Here is an 18,622-nt window from a genome sequence, read left to right as displayed (position 1 = left end):
CAGTGGCCTTAACATCAGCCAATTATATTTTTTTCTAGTAAAAATTAATCTATTCTAGAGAAATCTCCTAAGCATTTATTGGATTAGGACCACATCCAAATGTAGAGAATTAAACACACACACACACACACACACACACACACACACACACACGCCCCACTGTGAGACACCACTGTGAGATTTTGGCGGGCCCCGACATGGAATGACCGTACACCCTCCCCCCAACGCTCCTCCATGAAAAACCATGGAAGGATCTAGAGGGGCCCACCGTCACTGCACAGGTGGGGAAACCAAGGCCCGGAAAGGGATGTCCTCACTCATGCTCACCGGATTGAGGCCAGTGTGAGACAAGAGCCCTTGGTCCTTATTCCCACCCCCAAAGATGACCGCATCTGGATCCCCTAAATTCCCTGGTACGAATATGTTACCCTTGTGTGGCAAAGGAGACTTTTCCCGGGGTGATTAAATTAAGGATATTAAGATGGGAGGTTATCCTGGATGCATCCGATATAATCAAAAGCATCCTTGCAGAGGAAAGAGGGAGGCAACCGAGTCAGAGCAGTGACACTAGGACAGAGGCCAGAATGATAAGGCGCCACGAGCCCAGGACTTCGAGGGCCTCTAGCTGCTGGAAGAGGCAAGGGAATAGATTCTCCCCTAGAGCCTCCAGAAGGAACGCAGCCCGGCGGACGCCTGGATTTTAGGACTGCTTATCCCCAGAACCACAAGGTATTAACTCTGTGTTTGTCGCGGCAAAGGGCACCTGGCCACGTCTGCAGACAGTGCTAGAGGGGGGACGCCCTACCCCAAAGGTCACCCCACGTCATCCCTGGCGAGAGTGGCACCTCCCGTGCAGGGGTCTGGGGGCACGGGACCATTGGCTGCCGCCTGCTGCCCCCTGGTTTGTGACTCCCCCCTTTCATGCTGGGCTGCGATGGGACTCTTCTCCCATTTCCTTGGTTCTTTGCAGCTTTTCTTTCTTTCTTTTTTTTTTTTAATTTTTTTAACGTTTATTTTTGAGACAGAGAGAGACAGAACATGAACAGGGGAGGGTCAGAGAGAGGGAGACACAGAATCCAAAACAGGCTCCAGGCTCTGAGTGGTCAGCACAGAGCCTGACGCGGGGCTCGAACTCACGGACCGCGAGATCATGACCTGAGCCGAAGTCGGCCGCTTAACCGACTGAGCCACCCAGGCGCCCCAAGTTCTTTGCAGCTTTTCTGCAGCCTGACCCACCGCAGTCTCGGGAGAGGAAGCCACAACCCCCAAGGGTTATCACGACACCCTCAGCTCTCCTACTTCTTCCCAAGGCCCCCTCTTACCTCTGAGAAACTGCAGAAACAGTGACCTTGTCCAAGGGCACTTCCCCACCCCACCCCCATCCTTTTCTCAACCACCATCCCCGCAGCCCCTCATGATCTCGGGAGCCAGAGAGTGGGACCATTCATCCTCAGTTGAGCTTTGGGGGTCTGGGTGCCTCAGGGACGGACATGTGAGTGTCCAGGGGGAACGCCTGGGGAACGACCCAAATGGAGGGGAGGAGGGAAGGTGGAAACTTGTGAAAAAGAGGCCAGCAGTGGCTGTGGCATAGTCATTCTGGAAGTCTGGCAGGTGGCCTGCCTACCCTGGCTGGCAGCTCATTAAGTGCATATGCCTGGACGCCCCTCTTACTCCAGAAATGCCTTGCCAGACTGGAGACTGAGGGGGGGGGGGAGCGGGAACGTGCAGCTTGACACGCTCCCCGGGTGCGTCTTACTACACAGATATCACGGAGCAGACAATGCCCTGGAGTCAGCACCCTCCTGGCTGGGCCGAGCCCTCCTAGTGTGGGGAAGTTATTCAACACCCCCAATCCCCAGAGTCTCTCCCATAAAGCAGGGGCTTTGATGTGCATGGGCCACAGGGAATTGTAAGGATTAACACAAATACCTTAAGCACAGAGGCAGAGGCTCTGTCCCCCGGGGCCCATCGTGTTGGAGCCCAGAAGACCGAATGTCTGACCCCCTGAGGGCCTGGAAGTGCCAGAGAATGAAGGCCCCCATCCCACCCCACAGGCTCACCTAGTGACAGAGGGGAGCGGGTGTATAAATACCCCAGCTCCCTCAGCCCTCAGGCGGGATAAGTCTGGGCCATGGCTCCCACACTGGCTCCCCGAGCCCCCTTGCAAGATGAAGCCCTAATGAGTTACCCACGGGGACAGGAAGCCTCATACCAAGCCTTCTTCGTAAGACGTCTTCTCTGCCCTGCCCCACTTCCCGCCCTCCTCCCGGAGTTTACTGTGAGCGCCTCTCAGATAAACGGCTCGCCCTTAAATCCTGGTCTCGGGTAGGCTTCTGGGAGACCCCCCCCCAGGCTAAGACAAGCCTTCACACAGGGTCTGACAGCCAGAAAGTGAGTCCTCTTTGGTTCTTGGGCTGGAGACCAGGTTGGCCCAGACCAGGAAGTCACCACAGGGCCTTGGCTAGTGCTGCCGCCTGGAGGGGAGTGTGCGCTCACTGCTGGCCAGGGATCAGCAAGGCCGGGTCCCCACCTGACCGGAAGATGGCCATCATGGGCCCGGGGAAGCCAATTGGCCCTTTCCTCTCCCACATACCCAGTCCCTGCTAGCGAGGTGGGCAGAGCTGTATCCCAGCTCAAATAAGCCCATCTTGCCCTCACCCTGAGTCCCTCTGCCTGAAATCACCCCGACTGTTACCATCTCTCACCCCGTCTCCCCTCCCTACTTCCTCCAACAAAGCAAACACTCCTTAGAGACACCTCGCCTCTAAATCTTGAAAGTGCCACACCAAGCCCCAGCTGCCTGGGCCCTCAGCCACATGAATTCAAACCCCCAGGGGCACTGAAGTCACCTCCCAGAGAAATCCCTATGATTTCATCTTCTATTTAATCTTTATTTCGCCTCATACTTTTGAGAACTTCAAATAATTTCTCATTTGTAGTAACTAGGAAGCTATAAATCGCCCCTTTATGTCTGAGGAAAATCAATTGTTATTTGACATTTTACCTTAATATTCCCGACTTCCTTCAACTGTAATAAAGCCTCCATCTGCCTTTTATTTTACAGGCAATTAGTAAGTCACCTTTTAAAAATTTCTCCACATTTTCTATCAAATGAATGGCAGGATCGAAAGAGGAGAGCTGTTTTATGGGATTGAACTCACTGAGGAGAAGGGGTTTATCTGTAGCCTTCGAGGTACCAACACTCATTAATGGGTTTTATTGATTCGGGGGCTTTTTAACCCTGAGCAATATTACAGGTGTCACCTGCCTGCCGCACTCAGGAGGGGGCGGGGAAGTGGGCGGGGCAGGGAGAAGCCAGCTCAGTTCTGAGCTCTGGGCCCAAGCTGGAAAAGTAGACTTCCAGCCCTTTGAAATGTGATCAACCCCGCTCTCAGACGTAAATCACAGTGCAGATACCCTCTCTTTTCCTAGAGAGAAAGGGTTTTTGTTGGTGGTGGTGATTTGGTTCGGTTTTTCTCAAATTACCCAGGGGAATGTGACACTGTTGCCCTCCCCCCACGAGATCAAAAGAAAGAGGCTTGTTTTGGGGGTCCAAGGACCTACACGTGGTTCCTTGGTCTGTCCCTTTGAGCCCTGTGACCTTGGGCAGGTCAAGGAAGGAACCTCTGAGGTTAATCTTCCCTAGCTGCAAGGCGGGGAGAAGAATGTCCTCCCTGCCCCCCGCACAGGGCTGCCCCGGTCTGCCCACCAGACCCCATTTGTGAGAAATGCTTGGAAGAAACTGTAGAGGGAACTAACAGGAACTATGGCCACAAGCAGGAATCCCAGTCTACAGACTCCAGAATGACACCTTCCTTGCTATTCTCGAACTATCCTAATCTGTTCCACTCCACAAGGTTGGCGGGAACTTTGGTCCCAGCCTTTCCCCAGCAGGTGCTCCAGACCCTCCGGCAGGCTTCCTTCCGCCTCCACAGCGCCCCTTCCTGCAGGCCACCGTCTGGCCCAGAAGCCCGGGAGGCCTTTCTTGGGCCAGACAGCCGGGCCAGAAGCTTTACAGCTGCCAGCCAGAGAGGAGAGTCCAGTACCTGAGGACAGTCCAGAGTGAGCACAGATAAGGCAAGAGCCTTACCCTAGCTGTGCAGTGAAACAAGTCCAGGAGATGTTCTCGGTGGGTTCACGGCAGGTGGCAGAGTTACGCGGTGTGCAGTCGAAAATTCTTTCAACGTTGCCACATGTTTGAACTTTTTAGTTAAAATACTGGCGTGGGGGGAAAAGGCCGGGGCAAATCTCGCACGTGGGGGCCTGCCGGTGATGGCAGCAAGGAACTGGCACGAGCAGAGGGGAAGGAAGGCAAGGGGCCTTCTGCACCTAGGGGAACCTGCTTGCAGGGACGGCTGCATTGGTTGCGGGCCCAAGCGCAAAATGAAAATGCAGGGTTCCTTCTTCGTTATAGAGAATATCAAGATGGTGGGGCACCTGGGTGGCTCGGTCGGTTAAGCATCTGACTCTTGATTTCAGCTCCGGTGGTGGTCTCACGGTTGGTGAGTTCGAGCCCCGCATCCGGCTCCTCGATGACCGTGCAGAGCCTGCTTGGGATTCTCTCTCTCTCCCTCTCTCCGGCCCCTCCCCTGCTCTGTCCCTCTCAAAAATAGATAAATAAACTTCAAAACAAAACAAAACAACATCAAGATGGCAACAGCAGAGCACTAAACTAAGTGTGAGGCCCTTCTAAGACCGGGCCTCGTATGCCTGCACACGTCCCCACCCATGAAGCCAGCCCTGTTTGCTTGGATGAGAGGTCTATTTTGACTAGCTCCTTCCCACCCATCTCTTTATGTCTGATCTTAACAATACTCTGAGCCTAGCATCTGATGCAAGTGAACAAGTGGGTAGATTGGGGCCTTTTCTGGTAACAATAAGAGTAATTAATGCTCCTGTAGGCCTCCCCACGTGCCAGACAACGTTGTACTAAGTCATTTAATCCTCCCAATGACCCTATGACATAGGACTATTACTACTCCCAGTGGGGTGCCAGTGAATGTCGTCACAAGGTGTGGCAGCGCAGTAGAGGCAAGAACTGCAGGTCTAACCTCATTAATATGGGATTGGATCACCACTGATTTTTTTTTTTTAAACAATGATTTCTGTTTCCTGGGCGTCTTCCTCTCTCAGGGCAGCTGTCTTGGGGACACCACTGACACCTCGTGGCCATCGGTGAAATTGCAGACCTAGTGTCCAGGAGGTCCCAGGCAGGAGCTTCCCCCCACCTGGCCAGGACCAGGAAGAGGAGCTATATCCCCATCCCAATAATCCATTTTCCCCTGATCCCAAATCTCTCAGTCTGAAATTGCCCCTAACTTCTCTAATTCCATCTCCCTTTCTTAGCTCCTCAAACACAAAGCAAACTCAGCCATTTCCATTCTTCAGCGTCACCTTGCCTCTGAATCTTGAAGCCACTATATCAAAGGATCCTAAATGCCATCACGGAAAGAAGCGGGAGATTAGCTGTACTTGGGTGAATTAGGAAGACCTCTTCCCCCTTCTCCTCCCCCACCCCCCTCCGGGGAGGAGGTCCTTGCGGACAGGCAGGAATTGGCCAGGGAGACAATAGAGGGAGGACACGCAGGAAGAGGGGACAGAATTTGAGCCAGGCTTTGCAAAAAAAAAAGGGGGGGGGGACACACGGCACATTTTGTACCGGGATGCTCTCTAGGATTTTTATTTCGTTCCATCCTCATAAACAACCTTGCCAGGGCGCTTTTTCTGCTCATGCTCCAATACGAAGAAATTAAGATTTGGGAAGATAGGCTTACCTACCCAAAGTGATCAGATAACTGAAGTGGCAAGGCCAGCTTGTCTCATGTGAGTTGTGGAGGATTGGAGCTGGTACAGATGAGGAAGACTTCTAGATCACCCAGGGAAAAAAAATAATCAATGTGCAGGATGGCTCGCAAGTGCCCTTCGAATCCTCGGCACGGAAAGCCTGCCGGGTCCTCAGAGGCGCCGCCAGGATGGATAAGGGTCCCCCCGGGAAGGACCTGGCACTGGCCGGGCTGCACTTCCACACGGGACAGAGAGGGCTGCAGCGACTGAGATTTACGATGGCCATGGCCTTCGTGACTTAATGGTCAGGAGTCGAGCTATTTTATCTCATCATACATTCTGCCTAGAAATAGCTGCAAACCTTCATTTCAGGATGGCTCTCAGTCATGAGAGGGTGACCTGTGTATCTCCTAAATCACGTTAATCATCAGGGCAGCAGGCTTGAGATTCCTTCCCTCTGCAGTGTCTTTCCCCGTAAGCCAGCCATTTTCTTCTCTGAAGGAAAGGCTCTCCGGGCCAGTTCTCCCGGGAACGCACAGGAGGGGCAGGAAGGCCACTCGTGCGGCCCAACTTGGGACCATCTGCCCACCCCAACAGAGCTGGGCAAATGGTGAAGGCGAGCAAATTGGCCTGGCCTCTCCCCACGCTCTCTGAGGATTAACATAAACACCCTCCCTCTCTCTCTCACCACCTCCCTCCTCTCTTCTCCCCTCTCCTCCCTCCTCACTCTCTCAGCCTCACCCAGCTGCCCCCTCCCCCCATCACCCTCTAGCCCTCCCCTGCGGTGGGACTGCTTTTGGAGCAGTTCAGATGAAGGTGAACTTCCTCCCAGGGGGCTCAGTGCTTGAGTAAGACCCTCCGGAAGAGCCATGTATAAGAGGGTTCCCTGTGTTCCCCAGAGCCCTCGTCCCAAGTACAAGTGTGGGAACTCCTCTCCAGACCTGCAGCCTGCTTTAGGACTCCAGGGGTCCGGGTACTGGGCGGAGCTAGAGCAAACTTCCCATCCTGGGTGCAGACTGGACAGTCCAATGCAGGGTCCTGGGCACAGACCGTGGGACGGTCTCAGCTGTGGGCGTTGGCTGGTGATGACTCTGGCAAAAGTGTCCTCATTGGCTCTCCTCACCATCAGCTCACTAGCCCTTCCTGACACAGGAAGGGGCCTCACGAACCACCTCCCCACAACTCTTCATGCTCTAAGCCCAGCATCTCACCAGCAACCCCTCGCTTACTCATCCTCCCTTTATTCTCCCCCAGGGTTCCCACCCCACATCCTCTCGGCCCTCTACAGGACAAGCTCCTTCACTTTTCTTTCTCGGTATGTCGATGGCCCAGCAAAAGCCAAATCCAAATTATTAGCGAAAGACAGTTGCCCTTCCCTGAAAGCTGGGAGGGCTGGTCTTCAAACCCTCCCTGGGAGGTGAGCTGCATTTGTATCTGACCCTGTTGGAGTCATACCCTCCCCACCCCCTCCGCCCCCAGAATGAGCAGTAAATAAAAGGAAGAAAACAAGAACAGGCCAATGTCCCTAATAAAACAGAGGACGGCTCCCTACAGCCCCCAGAGGGCCCACCGCCTCAGGAAGTATCAGTAACACACCAGCTGCCTTATATCAACATTTGCTTATTTTACCTTTATAAGGAGGCTTCTGGAACCTCCTCTCTTTCACAGCCAACACGTGAGATGGACATTATCAGTAATCGCTACCGTTAAAAATCACCTACTGTGCTTTCCATGTGTTCTATGTAATCCTCACGTTGCCCTTGAAAGGTGAAACTGTTATTCCCACTTCACAGGTAGGACTCTGAGAGGTCAATTCGCTTGCCCAAGGTCATGCAGCTAAAATGGAGAAAGAATCCGCGTGGATCCTCACTTCCGTGGTACAGGGGCTTCTGGCGTTTGCCCACAGACCGAGGCACGGCAGGGCTGTAGTTCCGGGCTCGGCCGACAGAGGGCGATGAGGGGGTGGGTTGCTGTGGGCACTCCGCCCCTTTGCCTTGATTTTCAGCGCCCAGAGCCCGGATCGCTGGGGCCCGCGGCTCCTCCCTCGGAGTCGGCGGGCAGGTGGGGGCCAAACACTGCCAGGGCGTTTCTCTGGCATCCAGAAACTGAAAGTGCCCTGGACAGCGCCGCAGGCACCCCCTGGGCATACTCAGGCCAGCTGCAGCAAACCGGAGGTGCCTCCCAGGTTCTGGTCCCGGTTGGCGATGGAAAGGCCGAGGATTTCTCCGTGCCTCTGTCGAAATCGCAGGATTAGCGTGCCCCAGACCCCTGAGTCCCTGAAGGCAGTGTGGGTGGAGAAAAGGAGGGGTCATCTTTTGCCGTTTCAGAAAACCCAAGGGAAGGGGCACCTCTACCCTCTAGAAGTCTGCCGGGAGGAACCGGGTGCCAAAAGGCTGACCAGCCTGCAGACACCCCCCCCCCCGCCCCCCCCCCCCCCCCCCCCCCGGCCGTCTCTGATCCAAAACTAAGAAATGTCCCAGGTGACCAATATGGGTGAAGAAATTAAATGCAAGTATATGCAGCTTCTTTGGAAAATAAGAATATCAAGTCACGGGGTCCGTGGGAGTTGAGGTTGGTGGTCAGTAGAGGTGATAAGCCCTTCCAGCTCCCCCAGCCCTGCCAGTCTTTCGTCCCAGCTGTCTTCTCTCTTCCCTGAGGAGGAATTGTCATGAGTCTCCTCAGCCTGGGTGTTCTGTGTCCTCCCCACTGCTTAAGCCATCACAGCTTATTACTGGAAACAGGGCTTTGTTCTAAGAAGAACAAAATGGGGCCGGAGGGTGAGGTCGCTCAGATCTGGCCTCCACTGGAGGAAAATCAGGATGCTTGGGACACGCCAGCGAGGGGCCCCCAGGCACTGACTTCCACCAGCCTCCCCGGGGGCAGCTGAGGGACTGACAGTGCAAACTCTTCTCCAGTGCAGGGACAGATGACCCAGGCCTCTTCCAGCCGCGTGGGCAGAAGTGGGGAACTAGAGGGACTTGATGCGGCCTGGGACCCCGAAGCAGTCGCCACAATGCCCTCCTTTGGCAGAAGAAAGATGCAGATCCCTGGCCACCCCAAGCGCCCGCCGCCCCCCCCCCCCACCCGCCGCAGACCCTGGGACAGCCTCTGCAGGGGCCGCCCAGGGGCCTCACAGCTTCATGGGAGCTGCCTGGGGAATCTTGCTCACCCCAGGGAAACAGCGGCAGCTTGGCTGTTACGACCTTTCACCTTGACCTTTCGTGTGGCCTGACCCCTCCCAGGTGAGAGCATAGAAGCACAAGGATGAAGGTCTCTGTCAGAGGAGAAAAGGCTTTTAAACAGCCCTCTGGGATTTGTGCAGCTCATTCGGCTTCCTCTTCCAGCCCCAGTCAGCAAGGCTGACGGGAGTTAGGGGCTCCCAGGGTGTTGCTGGGATCTCTCAGGTCACTGGGTCAAGCCCGGAGTCCCTGCTTGGGATTCTCTCTCTCTCTTTCTCTATCTCAAAATAAAGAAATAAACTGGAAAGAAAGAAAGAAAGAAAGAAAGAAAGAAAGAAAGAAAGAGGGAAGGAAGAAAGAAAGGAGGGAGGGAGACAGTGGAAAAAGAAAAACAAGATGTCAGAGGCCAGAGCAGCCTGAGCTGCTCTGCTGAGAATCTTCCATTTCACGTGGGGGGTGAGGAGAGTTGACTCTGCCCTCCAGCCCCTCCTTCTGCCCGGGATTTGATTGCTCTGCAAGTTCAGGGTCCTGTTCAGTGATTCTGTTCAGGGCAGGCTGGGCTGGGCTGGTCCAAATACAGGTGCTCCCCCCACCCTTGACTGTATACGAGACCCCCAGACCCAGAGAACCCGGCAGTAGTAATTCAAGGAACTTTCTGCCAACCCAGGGGCATTCCAGTGCCAAGTCCTAGAGACCTGTCGAACCCCATAGTTGCTTCCCCAGGGAACAGGAAGAGAGGGCGCGTGCTCCCAGCCCCCTTCAGAGCCTTCTGTCTGAGCCCCTTGCAGCCCCACTGTCTTCCATGCCCCCACCTGCAACAGCTCACCTCAGTCCATTTCTCTCCCTGATTCCCCACCGGACCTCCTGCCTCGCTTCCCCTGCCCCCTGCAAGCCCTGCCTCCCCTAGCCCACCGCCCAGCGAGCCTTGTACAAACACTCCCCCCCCCGCCCCCCCGGCCCCCTACAACCTCAGCCCCTTCCGTTGCCCTCTGGACTCCTTATCCACATTCTCCATTCTGCACTCTCGTTCTCAGGGACCCTGAACCTTCCCTTCCGGTTTTTTCCTGTTTTCCACTGCCGATTAGGCTCCCCCGTGCTCATTCTTGCTTTGTTCTTTCCCATCCCTCCTGACGCACACCCCTACTGATGGGTGTCTTGGGGTGATGGTGGGATTTGGAGCTGACAGCCAAGAAAGAATCCTTGAAGATGTTTTTGGTGCAAAAAAAGGTGATTTTATTAAAGCACGGGGAAAGGAATCGAGGGCGGAAAGGGCTGCACTGGGGTTGTGAGGCGTGGCTGTTTATATACCCTCAGGCTCGGTGGGGTTAGGAAGAGCATAAGTCTCTAAGGAATTTTAGAAGCAAAGTCTCCAGGGCCTTGAGGGGCTAGCTGTGTTAGGAAAATGCCATTTATTACCGTTTAGTGAAACCTCAGTCATGGGACCCTTCAGATGTATATCAGAGTGTCCTATGCTTGGAGTAGGATTGCCAGCATATATCTTGGGAGAGCTGAGATGAAGGAAGTTTCCAAAGGATTTTTTTTAATGTTTATTTTTGAGAGAGAGAGAGAGAGAGAGAGACCGAGCATGAGTGAGGGAGGGGCAGACAGAGAGAGGGAAACACAGAATCCAAAACAGGCTCCAGGCTCAGAGCCGTCAGCACGGAGCCCAACTCGGGGCTGTGACTCAGGAACGGCGAGATCATGACCCGACCCGAAGTCAGACGCCCAACCGACAGGGCCACCCGGTGCCCCTCCAAAGGAGTTTTTACATGTGAAAGTAGATTACAGGATCCTAGGGGGTCAGGATGATGGTAAGCCAAGATTCCCTTTTGCCCGCAGCAAAGTGTCATCATTGAGGCAGCTGAGCTCCTAGAGGGAGGTCACGCTGCCTGTTTCAAGGACTTGCCGGTGGGCTATAAGCAGTAAGAAAATTTAATTTTTCATTTGCCTTCGTCTCCTGCGTCACCATAGCAAGCACTTAAACCTCTTTCCTTTGTTCTTGGGGAGCCAGGATTGTCCGAGGGATAGCACACGCATCCCACCTGGGGAGGGGGGTTGTGTACCAGCTTGTACTTTGCTCTCAGCTTGCGTTATGTTCCCTCGTCACTACCACCTAGGTAGAGCTCACCTATTTTCCTCCCTCCTCTGGGCCTCCGGAGTCCTACCCCTCCTTCCCCTCCCTGCTCCAGCCCCACCCTCCCTGGACCTTCGCAGGCCAGCCCTGTCCAGGGAAAGCAGCTGTTTGAGCCTTTCAGGCTCTGAGTTGAGGTGGGCCCTGCTGGCCCTCAGCAGCATGATGGTCATTATCAACTTGCCAGCCTGGAAACGTTCTTGGCAATACTACTAGATTTTTCCAGCGTGGAGATCTGATCACGCCACTCCCACCCTGACGGCCCTCCAGGAGCTCCTTACGGCCCAGGCCCTGTCTGCCCTTTTCCCCATCCCCACCTCCACACCCCATGAGGCCACACCATGCCTCATTCGTTGCATGCCTGCCATGAGGAAGGCTCCCAGTCAGCGGCTGTGGAATCAAGGATTGAAGCATCAGACTGTCTTCAGTGCCTGGGGGCTCCTTGGCCAAGCCAACCCTGTGCCCAGCGAAGACCAGGACTTCTTCCAGTCCAAGGGTCTGCCCTTGCCACTGTCACCGCGAGATCTGACGGGAAGGAACACGTGGCCACCCTTCATGGTCTACCTAAGAAAGCAGACATTACCCCTCAAGCTCCTTTGGTCACATTGCAGCATTTTGCAACAGAAAAATGCATCGTTGTGTTTAATTCTCAAACCCGGTCCTTGAATTTAGTGGGGCAGGAATTCCTTTTTCCGTATTAGAGACGCCCCCTTACGGTAGGTACTGTTGCAGGTGATTTCTTGGGCCTACGTGGGCGCGAACAAGGCAAATGCAGGCACTGATAACATCTGCCTTCCAGCTGTGCCACTGAGTCTCACTGGCAGGGGACAGCACAGGACTGGCGTGAGGACAGCCAGTCCAGTCCACTGGCTTTCACTTGTCTTCCATTTAAAATTCAGAAAATAGAAGTTGGGGCAGACGGAAGTCTGGGGCTGTCTTGGAGGAGAGTGGTTCAGTAACCTGCAGCTCTCTCCCCGCCTTCCACGACTTCATGCAGCTGTGAGGCCACAGGAGTCACAGAAGCTTGACACCTCCCATCCCTCCCTCACCATTCTAGGGTCAAGCAGGTCCTGACACTCTGGAAGAGTGGACCCTAGGTCTTTGTAGAATGCGCTGCTATCCTGCTTCTGACCACCAGATGGCACCCCGGGGCCCATTGTTCTGTTCTAGTGCAAAAATGTCCCAGCCTGAAACCCTGGGACGAGTTTTTCTTCTGTCATCCTCTCAGTGTAGGTGAAAGCACCCCCAGAGGCTGTAAGGCAAGACCCTTTGACCAGGGTGGGAGAAGCTTTGAAGGTCCAAGAACTGGGACATTGACGGCGGACACCAAGGGTGGGAGCTGCGACGCGGGTTAAGCGGCCAGGGGAGGGGCATACTGTGTGTTGCTCCTGGAAAATGTAACCGCACGTTGGGCGCCCCAGCTAAGCCGAGGCTGAGGACATGCGTGGGTGTGTGCATGCGTGGGTGTGGCTGCGGGTGTGAGAAACCAGAGAGCCCATGCACAGCAGAGTTTCAGAGCTCATCTCTGTGCCCCACCATCTGAGCGTTGGGACTGATAAAACGATACCTCGCTGCGCCTGGTGAAGGCAAACGTTGGCTTGCGTAGAGAGAGAAGGATGTGGGGACACTTCTGTCCTGGGGCGCCTCCTAGCACGTCTAGCTGTGCGTGCATGTGGTTGGGAGTCCGTTGATCGGGCACGTGTGGCTGTGCCTGCCCCAGCTTTGGTATTCCCGCCCAGATGACGTGGGTACTGCCATTAAGGTAAGTTACCTGTAGCAGCATCTCTGAGAGCATCTGTCACGGACGTACCTGTGGGTGCTGGTGCCCTGAGCCTCTCTGTGTTTGACTTTGTGTGACCCGTGGCCCAAATATCTGGGCTCTGTGTAGGGCCTCACAGGGCTCAGGCAGGAGGGGTGCACGTATGTTCACACGCTTATGTGTGTGGTGTACCCCTTGCGACCCGCTTCTCCCGGGGCTCAGGCAGAGCTAGCTTGCTCTCTGTTTCCTCGGACATTTTACTTCTCCGTGACACAGAGTCCTGGCAGGCTGCTGCTCTCCTTGGTGAGCATTGCACCTGCCTTTCTCCTCGGCCAAGCATGCCTTAGGGGAGATTGTTTATTTCTTCAATTAAAAGAAGAAAGGCCCTGGGAGGCTGCGCACTCGAAATTACCACATTTTAAAATGCTCTGACATTCATGAAACCATAAACCTCATGGTGGGTTCACCTCCTCTCCGGACTCGAGCAGCTCCTCTCCCGACACTGGGGAGCTCTGACCTTTGCTTCTCTGTGGCCAGAGAGCTCCCTGGCGTCTCTGTGTGCGGCTGTCGCCACGTTAATCTTTCAGTTCTCCTAAGTCTCTTCGGCCTCAGTGTGGTGTTCAGGAAAGTCTAAGAAGCAGAAAACCCAGATTCTAGCAACCCTCCCTGGCTGCGTGAGCTTGGACGAGGGCCCTAACCTCTCTGGGTCTCAGACTCCTCCGTGGTAAGATACAGCTAGTACCTACTTTGATCTGAAGCTCCTTCCTGCCCTGATGCTGTGAGATCTGAGGCCGTTTGTTAAGTAGAAGCTTGTCCAGTGAGTACAGAATGGGGCCTTAGCCCCATTTCACAGGAGATGAAGGGGAAGGTCGTTGCCGCCACACGGCCCTGGAACAAAGACGGGGCGAGCGGAGCCGCGTGGAACGCAGACATGTGCTCTCGGCCCTTGTACTGCAGTCTTCTCGAACAGCCCCAAACAGCCAGGGGGGATTGATGAGAGCTTGTCTCCCAGGCCTACGCAGTAATTATTGGTGTTCATAATGATGCCCGGAGGTATTACATTCCGTCAGAATCATCAAAGAAAGATTAAACCGTGCCTACTATAATTGCTCTTTGAAATACCTCCTATTCTCTTGCTTGGAAAATTGATAACCTATGGATTTTCAATTAACTTTAAGTTACGAAGAATATTCAGTTTACCCAAGTACCCCATCCATTTTCTGTCCCTTGTAGGAGGAGTTTGTTATCTGTCTCGGGCTGTATCCCCCAAGGACGACAAAGTTTGGGGGTGGAAAATCGTAGATCTGTATTTGGAGGCCCTGGATCCGACCCTTCCGAAGACTGTAACTCGGTTTCCGTACCTGTGAAAAATGGAATTAATGCCAGTCCCGCTCCCCCAGGGTCATTGCCAGGATCAGGTAGGTCATGGGTGCGTTTGTCAATGGCATGTCTGGACACATGAGAGATGTTCAGAAAGCACTTGAAAACTGCTCCGTAAGACTGAGGGCTTGGCAGCGAAACTTTGAGCTTGAGCAAAGATCACTGGATAGGTTTCCATGGTTTTCCCAACAGCAACCTGTGCAGCCTTTGGGGGACCCACTAGGCCTCCTGGACCCCAGCTTTATCATCTGTAGAATGGGGAGCCGGCAGACTTGGGGAAGACCAGAGATTGGGAATCAGTAGTTCGAGAAACACATCATGCCCAGAGGCCTGTCTTAATTGACGAGTGGTGTTTTAAATTCATTCGCAACATTTAAAAATGGAGAGATTGCCTGTGCAAACCTAGCGTCATGGCTCTTTGTTTAAATGGTAAACACGGGGCAACGTTCTTGCAAGGCAAAATGGTCAGTGCCAAGTAGCTGTTGAGGCCCTTCTATTTCTTACTGCACCCCTTTCTCTCCCCTCCCCCCTCGGCTGGCTTCCCCGGCTTGTGTTTTCTTGCCTGGCCCCAAGTGGGTTCGTGACCCCGAGACTGCGTGAACTGCAAGGCTTTGGGCCTTGACCCGTCCCACCTGCCCCAGGGATGCTGGCCTTCATCCCAGGGAAGGGAAATCCATCAGGGACCTACCCAGAACCACCTTCCCACCTGGACCCTGGCCGGGGAGAGACACATTCCTTCAGCAACTTCCAGCCCATGCAGAGCAAAGCGCTGCGGAGAGGACCCCCCCCCCTCCCCACGCACACAGCCCTCGCAGCCAGAGCCAGTAACTCACAGCTGTGGTTACCCGCGCGCTGATTTCTGTTTTAAAAAATACTGCTGGATAAACAGTGAGGGAAACCCGAGCTGTTCCCACACCACATAAATCCCCAGTTTGCTGTCCTATCTGGTTAGCTGGTTTCCCCCCGAATAACAGCACTGCTGCCTTCTCAAGCAAGGGCTGGAAAAGTGCGTCCCGGGAAGCTCGGGCCGCTCTGGAGTCTCCCGGGCGCGGAGGCCTCCCTCCTTCTCTCTTTCAGCACTTCCTGCCCAGGGGCGCTCACCTTCGTCCTCACTCCCTCCACCTGGATGCCCTTCCTCCTCCCTTCTGCTTTGTCTCACTCAAAAGGCCTCCAAGGGAGACCCTTCCCGGGGGGCCCTGGGCTCCTCCAGCACCTAGATGGCCACAGTCAAAGGCAGACCTACCCGACTGCCTCGCCTCCCCCTGCAGTGCTCCCTGTAGAGCTCCTTCCAGGGCCCTCTGTCAAAGAGCAAATATCTTGGCTCAGAAGGTGCGGCCAGAGCCTTCTCCAGCCCAAAGATGGGTCTGGCCTTAGAGGAGGATTGCCAGATTTGGGTGGGGTGGAGAAGGGGCACGGGAAGGACGCCCAGTTAAATTTGAATTTCAGATAAGCAACAACTAATTTTTAGCCTAAGGATGTCCCCAGGGTTGCAGGGAACATACTTAACTGGGCGCCCTGTATTTTATGTAACTGTTCTACCTTAACGCCTTTTCCTTTTAAAACTTTGTTTTTAATGTTTATTTATTTTTGAGAGATAGAGAGACAGAGACAGAGACAGAGTGAGTGGAGGAAGGGCTGAGAGAGAGGGAGACACAATCCAAAGCAGGCTCCAGGCTCTGAGATATTAGCACAGAGCCCGATGCGGGGCTTGAACTCACGGACCCGTGAGATCATGACCTGAGCTGAAGTCGGACACCTAACCGACTGAGCCACTCGGGTGCCCCAACACCCTTTTTCTGAGGAAGGACAGCTTCTGACAGGGAAGAAGAGGCAGGGTTATGGGAGCTTGTGTCCCCCGCAGCTCCAGGTGGCCAGGTGACTAGTGCTGGCCAATGAGGCTGAAGAGCAGTGGTTAACCAGGACTTCCAGAAAGCCTCCTTGAATGGGGCAGAGAGATGAAGAAACTCTCCTCTGTCTTTCCTCCTTCCTGCCACTTGGAAGGCCAATGTGACAGTTGAGCATGAACTGCCAGCTGGATGAGGGGACCGTCTGGGTCAGAAAAAGTGACCGTGAGGAGTGCCCGGGTGGCTTGGCCGGCTGAGTGCCCGACCTCGGCTCAGGTCATGATCTCAACTCATGACCAGGTTCATGAGTTCGATCGAGCCCCATGTCAGGCGCTGTGCTGACAGCTCAGAGCCTGGAGCCTACTTCAGATTCTGTGTTTCCCTCTCTCTCTGCCCCTCCCCTCCAAAAAAAATAAATTAAAAAAAAAAAAAAAGAGTGACCATGCTGGGGTGCCTGATGACTTTGAGGAATGGTCATCCCAGGCTCGACTGCCACTTCAAACTCCTTTTATTGGGGAAAATAATAGACTCTGTGTTTTCCCTTTTGTTATTTTCATAAAGCTGCCTCCACTCCTCGGTGACACGAGGTCTTCTGTCCCATCCCTGCGGGGCGGGGCGGGGGGGGGGGTGGGCGACACCATCCTGCACCTTTGCAAATCAGCATGCCCCTAACTCCTTGGGACACAGAAACCCATAAAGGGGTCTGTTTATAGAGCCCCTCCTGAATGTCTGTACCTCATCTATTGAGTGAGCTTCCGCTTTTCAGGTGAGGGAACTGAAGTCACATGACCTCCAAGAGCCGGGGCTCGGACGCAGGCCACTGTGTGTATTATTGTGGTTTCTAGTCAGCCACCCACAATCTAGGTAGCAGGCACGTGACGGCCAGCACCAAAGGTTGAAAAGAGATGCACACGAGAGAACATTTTCCGCTGAGGTGACTATCTCTATTAAACTCGGTGTTTTCTGGAACGTAAGGACAGGCCCAGACGTAAACATCCTTATTCAGAACGATCTCCACCCTATTCAAAACATGTGTGTCTCCTGTCCCATCCCTCAAGGTCTTGCTCAGGAACGGGTGTCTTGTCCGATTCGCACGCTCTACTGTGTGAGTGAATGCTAAGGGCGTCATCTTTTCCCTCTGGGTGGCATACAGATATTTCACAGGGCCTTCTGGAGTTGTCCTGGAGACAACAGTTACACGTATTTGCATCACGATCATCCAGATTCTACCACTAAAAACTGTATCGCAGGCAACGGTGAGAGCTTTCCTAGGTCACCTCCAACCTGTCTCTCAGCAACCTAATGAAGAAGGGAAAAAGTTCGTCCCCACTTGACAGACGAGGAAACTGAGGCTCAAGTAACAAAGTGAGTTCCTCAAAGCCATTCCGTTCATTCATGACGGACCCGGGATTTGAACCCATGCTCTCCCGGTTCCCGAGGCCATGATTGTGACCCTCTGTTGTAGAAGAAGGGATTGAGGGGCTGGGCTGGGCCGTCATCATCCTCCATGGAGATGTGACCTGCCCAGTGTTCCAGCGGAATAAGGAAAGGGAAGGCATAAGGATCCTCACGTGTATCACCGGTTAATGTGCGCCAACTCTTGTCACGGACATCAGGTCGTTTCTCCTCACAGCAGCCACAGGAGGCTGGAACTGTCATCTTCCCTTTGCCAGTGAGACCACTGAGGCTCGGGAGAGCCATGTGACTTGCCTGAGGCCACACAGCTGATGAAAGGCCAGGCCGCACCTTGAGCCCCAGGCTCTCCCGCGGACACCCCCGAAGCTCCAGGCCCAGGTGGGTGGGGTGGCCAAGCTCGTGCTTGCGGAAGCAGGTCTGTGGCGCCAAGGACACGCCTGCCTGTCTTCTCGCACAATGGGGGAAATTCCAAAAGTTCCTTGGGATGGTTCAGGTGTGGCCCGGCCGACCATCGTCCTGACGCACGCTTTTCCTCTTCCTCCTCCTGCCACCCCAACAACAGCCAGAAGCGGGGTCCCCTCCCTTCCTGAAAAGCCTGCTCCCCTTGGCCGCTTGGCCGCGGAACCACGGGGCTTTTTTCCACAAACGGTCGTTTCCATCCATCTCTGTCCCGGGGGCCTGCGGGGGCCTTGAGGGGGAAATGCTGACTTTGAGGAGGTTAAAGGTGCTGGTGCCCGGCCTTCATCTAACAAATGGGCTGCCGTCGGGGGAGGGACTGTTGTTTTTTCCTGGCCTCAGAAGAGGGGCCTGTCAGGAAGATGTAGAGGCCAGCAGGGGGGGCCCCCAGGCCGCACCCCGCAGGGTGGCTGACAGACGTGGGCAGCTGCGAGGGCGCCGGGGTGCAGGGGGGTGCCAGGCCCAGCACAGCGCTCCTCACCCCTGCCGCCCCCCTCCCGTTGCCCCCCTGACCCCTCGGCCCACCTCTTCCAGGGGTGAGGGCCGAGGCTGGGCCTCCCTGGGCCGGTTCCCTGGGCCAGCTGCCGAGGGAGGCCAGAGGAGCCGGAGTCGGGTTACAGCCGCTGGGCCAGCCCCCCAGGGAAGGTTCTCCTAGGGAAGCTGACAGGCCAGG

The sequence above is a fragment of the Panthera leo genome, chromosome E1, assembly GCF_018350215.1.
Source record: "Panthera leo isolate Ple1 chromosome E1, P.leo_Ple1_pat1.1, whole genome shotgun sequence".
Classification (NCBI taxonomy): domain Eukaryota; kingdom Metazoa; phylum Chordata; class Mammalia; order Carnivora; family Felidae; genus Panthera; species Panthera leo.
The sequence above is the reverse complement of the archived record's forward strand: the minus strand, read 5'-3'. Positions refer to the sequence as shown.